Source organism: Apis dorsata, unplaced genomic scaffold (genome assembly GCF_000469605.1).
Source record: "Apis dorsata unplaced genomic scaffold, Apis dorsata 1.3 scaffold_194, whole genome shotgun sequence".
In the NCBI taxonomy this organism is placed as follows: Eukaryota; Metazoa; Arthropoda; class Insecta; order Hymenoptera; family Apidae; genus Apis; species Apis dorsata.
In genome coordinates this window covers 2,484,731-2,490,203 of record NW_006263478.1, presented here as the reverse complement: position 1 = coordinate 2,490,203, position 5,473 = coordinate 2,484,731, and the positions used below count along the sequence as shown (strand labels likewise).

Below are 5,473 nucleotides of genomic sequence, written 5' to 3'. Positions count from 1 at the left end.
AGAAAGAAAGAGAGAGAGAGAGAGAGAGAGAGAGAGAGAGAGAGAGAGAGAGAGAGAAAAGAAAAGATATTACTCCGTAGAATTACGCGAGATTCGCGTAAAAAAGAACGAATACGCGATACTGAGAACGCGATTCTCGCAACTTTCGAACTGGAGACGTTGTTTCGAATGTTACATTAACATTCACGGACGCAAGATGATGTGATAAGGGGGCATAAGAGGTATTTGTATCTTGAAGACTTACGTAATCGCGTGTAACGAGTTAGCATCCGGTGTTCCATTTTAGAATGACGAATACACTTTCATACATACACACACATACATATACATATACACATACAGACACGTCACCACGTTTCCCTTATCATTTTTCTTTCTTTTCTTATTTTTATCGCACACGCGCGAGTGTGTTTACGCTTACATTCAAGATGCAGAAACAGAAGAGTACTACGTGTAGGTGTTAAAAATGATATTTTTGCGAGAGAATCGATATTACAGTATCTATAGAGAGAAAGAAAGAGAGAGAGAGAGAGAGAGAGAGAGAGAGAGAGAGATGTCCAATGTTTCCGATCGATCATTTTTTTAAACGGCTATACGTAAGTGTACAAGATGTAAATTGTTTTACCGGGTTGCGCGAGTAAATATCGAATAACCTCGAATAACGTTGAAACACTTTTTAAATCACGACGGGTTCTACGGAGCCAGCGTTTTCTTTTTCTTTTTTTTTTTGATCCGCGTAATAATTTTCTAACGGATGTAATCCTTTAGATGATAAAATTATAACGATATATATCGTGATTCGATATTATCGCGAACGAAAATGATAAATGAATCTAAAAGTGTAGATAGAGAAACTCGAAATCTCTGCGAAATGTCGTATTTCCGATTTTAATCGGGCACACGGTGGATTTTTCACTTTTAACAAGACCGCGTCTTTCGAGTAACATAACATAAAGAGTAAATTTTGGTTAAAAAAAAAAAAAAAAAAAGGGAAAAGATAGCGAAGAAAAAAAGAAAAAAATGAAACGAAAGAAGCGTGAAACGCTGAGAATATTAAAGAGTCATAGCGAAGATGTTTTTCCATTATTTTCCAAGTGTATGTTTTAATACGCGTTCTCTCTTTTAACATTTTTTTTTTTTCTACTTTTTCGTTCTTTTTTTTTTTTTTTTTTTTTCTTCTTCTTTAATCTCGATCGTACGATAGCGTGTAATTCGTCTTTATTTTTGTATTAACGCAAAAATCCAAAACTACACACCGCGTTATTCACAGCGCACAATTTAACTCCGAGACGCGAGAAATGTTCCTTTGAAAGCATGCACGCATAAATATGTACAAAACCATACAGAGCGAATCTTTAAAAGTTAGTAGAATATACGAGTATTAAATGGATATTTTATTTCGACTATCTGGTTGAAAAACCATTGTCTAGAAGAAAATATTTCGATCCGGGATAAACTTTCGATTAATACGTTGCTTATCAATCGGAACCAAGTAAAAAATGAACTTTTTCCCAATTTTTCCATGTGTGTTGAAAATAAATAAATAAAAAAAAAATGAGCGTGATAATACGCGATATCCTTGATATCGATTTTCATTTTTGTTACACGAGTGTTGAAAAGTTTGATTGGAATGAGAATCGAGAATTTCAAAAATTTGATTCGATGCAATTTGATGAGCAACGTGTTAAGAGCAAAGTATTCGATAGTTCTAAACACACAATAGACAGACAATAAAGAAAATGCAAGTATCAAAAGAGAAAGAGGATTGCGCGAATTCTTTTTATGACTCGTTACTTCGACTTTCGAAGGAGAACATTCTCAGTCGAGCGAATTATTCTACGAAACTGTCGATTATTCGTTGCTAAAAAAAAAAAAATATGTGAGAAAAAAATCATTCTGAATGGAAAATCAAATAATTCTTAAAATTTCTATAACTTTTCCATATTGTCATAAAACTGTAATTTTTCTAACTGGTCTTAACGTGTACTTTACTGTGAAAGGATATTGTGCGAAATATTCGTAACTTCCGAGGACCAATCGCTTTCTAAATTGTTATTTAATAATATACATTACTTTTATTAACAATTGTAAGACATAACAGTTATAATTTCAAATTCTACATCTAATTTCTATATTTTAGATCCCTAAAATTCTCTAACAATTTTAAAAATTATAGGATTCTTTGAAGGATTAGAAAAATTGAACATAACGAAATTCCAAATTTTGAACGAACAGTTTATGGAAATTAGTTTCATTTGTCTTAAAAAAAAAATATTTAACACAAAATTAAATTAAACGAATCATTCTCATTACGATTCTACAATGCAAGGATCATCGATGTTCGTGCAATACGAAAGTACGATCAGAACCTTCAAATTTTATTCCAAGGAATAAAATTCGTTCCTTCCCTGTCATAGCAACGAATAATCGTCTTTTTGAAACGACGATTCACGTCGTTCATAATATTTCACACTTTCTCCACATTTATTCACGCGCCTCTAATAAACAACGGTACATCAAATCAAATCAAAAGCTCGCGGCAAGACTGACGTGTCGTCGGGCCTTTCCTTCGAATTCAAAAGATGGTCTCGTCTTTTAACAAAAAAAAAAAAAAAAGACAAAAAAATAAAGGACAAAAAAACGACGAGACGATTAAAACAAAGAGACACTTAGAGCCTCAGGAAGACCAAAACAAAATAAATAAATAATTAATTAAATAAAAGATGCATTATCTCAGATTCGTAGATTTCCGTTTTTTGATCAGTGGCGAAAGACATATCACCGGCCGTGGATGACGATTTTCGAATAAAGGAATCGAATATAGATTTTTCGACGAAGAACGATGGCGGACGAGAAAGAAAAACGAATCGTTTTCGAAAACGAAAGAGATCAATTTCTTGTCCTTTCGAAGATCGTGCGAAGAAAAACGCGCAAACGGCTGGCAAATCGCTATTACACAACATGGGACCGTTTTAAAGATAAGACAGTTTTTAATTTTATCGTTCAATTCCTTCGCCCAGTCGACGGCCATGCTGCGAAATATGATTTCGCGGCACGGCTTCCGTATATGCTAGTTTCGTAACACATCGATCCAGAGGTCGATTATTCGACGCGCGTGGTGGGGGACGTTTTTTTTTTGTCCCCTTTCCCACGGCGTGTTTCGACAAAAAAAAACTGTATGGTGGAGATTGATAAATTTATTACAAAAAATAAAAAGATGAAAAAAAAAAAACAAAAAAGAAAAAAAAAGAATAAGAGATAAAATAAAAGAACAGTAAAGACTTACCTCAGTAAACGTAAATGTACGCAAGAATCAAACGTCTTTATGATCGAGAGTACGTATATACAACCGTAGAGCCAATGTCCTTTGTATATTTTCCGTATTGTAAATAATTATACATACGCCTTATCGGTAATTAATCGCTGTACGATAACCGTCGACCTTGCGCATTATTTAATATATATGTACATACATACATATATATATATATATTAAATATTAAATTTATGCGAATTCATTGGAACAATGAAACAATGTGTAAAAACTTGCAGAAAAAGCGACGCGTGTCGAGAAAGATACTTCGATCTAGCGAAAAAAATTAATGCATTAATTATTGTGAATTAATAATTAGCTTTCGATGATATTTCTTTTTTTTTTTTTTTTTTTTTTTTTTTAACGAAAGATGAAACGAATTTGATACGAATTTGTGCAACAACTTTTAAATATCAATTTTTGTACATATTACACGTTTGTTTATCCATTGTTTGCGATGTTTTTAATCAATGTAATTTTTAATATACCGAGAATTAGCTCGTTAGCACTGTTTGTATATGTGTAACATTCTTTTTCATTATTTGATTTATTTTGTTAGTTATTAGCCGATGCTATTATTAATCATTGTCCAGTCTGTGTTTCCGAGTTGAGATTTGTTTCTCTAGGAAAATAAATTTTAGCGAGAATAATAAACACATGCGTATATCTATTTTTTGTGTTTTTGTTATACAATTTTTTATGTATTATTATTTCTTTTTTTATTAGTCGATACAAAATGATTTATTTTTTTTTATTCCTTTTTTTTTTTTTTTCTTTTTTTCACTACAATAAGATTTTTCAATGAGAATCACGACGGAAGGGGAGGAATCGTGTTGATGATATATTTAGAAATTTTATATTCATTAGTATCGACCTGCGTTGCTTTTTCTCGAATCGAGATCGAAATCGAATATAGAGAATTGTGAAACAAAAAAAAAAAAAAAAAAAAAAGAAAAGAAAAAGAAAGAAAAGAAAGAAAGAGGCCTACGTTAATCGACATTCTGTCTATTTCTGTTTTTTCGTATTTCATTTTACACTTGCGAGGGGCGGACGGGTACGATAAAACAGTGACTAATAAGTTAAACACGTTTAGCCATGCGGCACGACTAGTAATTGCGGGAAACAAATTTTTTGGAGAACTATATATACCGATAGTTATCGATGTATGACTGAGAGAGAGAGAGAGAGAGAGAGAGAGAGAGAGACGAGTTTTTTTGGCAAATATTTATTACTATTATTATTTATCAAAAGAAAAAGAAAAAAAAGAAAAGAAAGAGAATGTAGTTATATTTAACGAAGCGTTTCGTTCGAGCTTGTTACGTTTTGAGAGAGATCTAAAAGAAAATGAAATGAGAGGCGACTTTTGTTTATTGTCGCGTAACGTGTTAATGAGAATGAGAGAGAAAGAGGAAAATTCGAGACGAGTGATAGAGAGAGAGAGAGAGAAAGAGTGAGAGAGAAAAAATTGCGAGAGATGGAGTGAGAATTAGAGTGAAATTAAACAAAAAGAAAAGAAAAGAAAAGAAAAGAAAGAAACGATCGATTGAGATTGCAAATTTTTGGCGAACGAACATAGGTTTTAAGAAGTATCAAAAAACAAAAAAATGAAAAAAAAAAAAAAAATGGAAAACTGATTAAATTCCTTAGGAACGAACGATTTATCCGTGATCACGATTATCGTGTATGAACAAATTTAGAAGACAGCGACGAATGCACTTTTTGGTGTACGATATGACTATTGATGCAGATAATAGCTATACATATTACGATATCATTTGTCAGTGGTATTACAATAAGAGATAATAATTTTATATTTACAAGATAGAAAAGATCGTTGAATCTAAATGAGTGTAATATACATATGTCTTGTATTGTGAAGACAAAAGAAAAAAAAAGCACACCATCACACAAGGAAACCATATTACACATATGTACACACCTTCCATTTCATGAACACCCCCTCCCCTTTTTGCAAATCCCATCCCCATCCATCACGTTCCCAAAATTCCGTGCTAGAAAGAGGAAAAATTAGGAAAGCTAGCTTATTTAATATTTGGCATAATATTTATATATATATATATATTATATATATATATATAAATACAATTATAAATACGAATATAAATACGGATATAAATATGATTATAAATATGATTATAA

The 5,473-nt window shown here is 31.9% G+C and overlaps 1 long non-coding RNA gene across 1 annotated transcript in view; it reads left to right on the top strand.

Annotated features, from left to right (window-relative positions):
- Positions 1 to 5,208, top strand: part of LOC116185484 — a 5,357-nt gene extending 149 nt beyond the window's left edge. The window contains exons 1-2 of the long non-coding RNA XR_004150336.1: positions 1 to 555; positions 4,488 to 5,208. The exon at positions 1 to 555 is cut by the window's left edge and continues 149 nt beyond it. This is a non-coding gene — a long non-coding RNA (uncharacterized LOC116185484). The remainder of the gene's footprint in view (positions 556 to 4,487) is intronic.
- Positions 5,209 to 5,473: the final 265 nt, after the last annotated feature.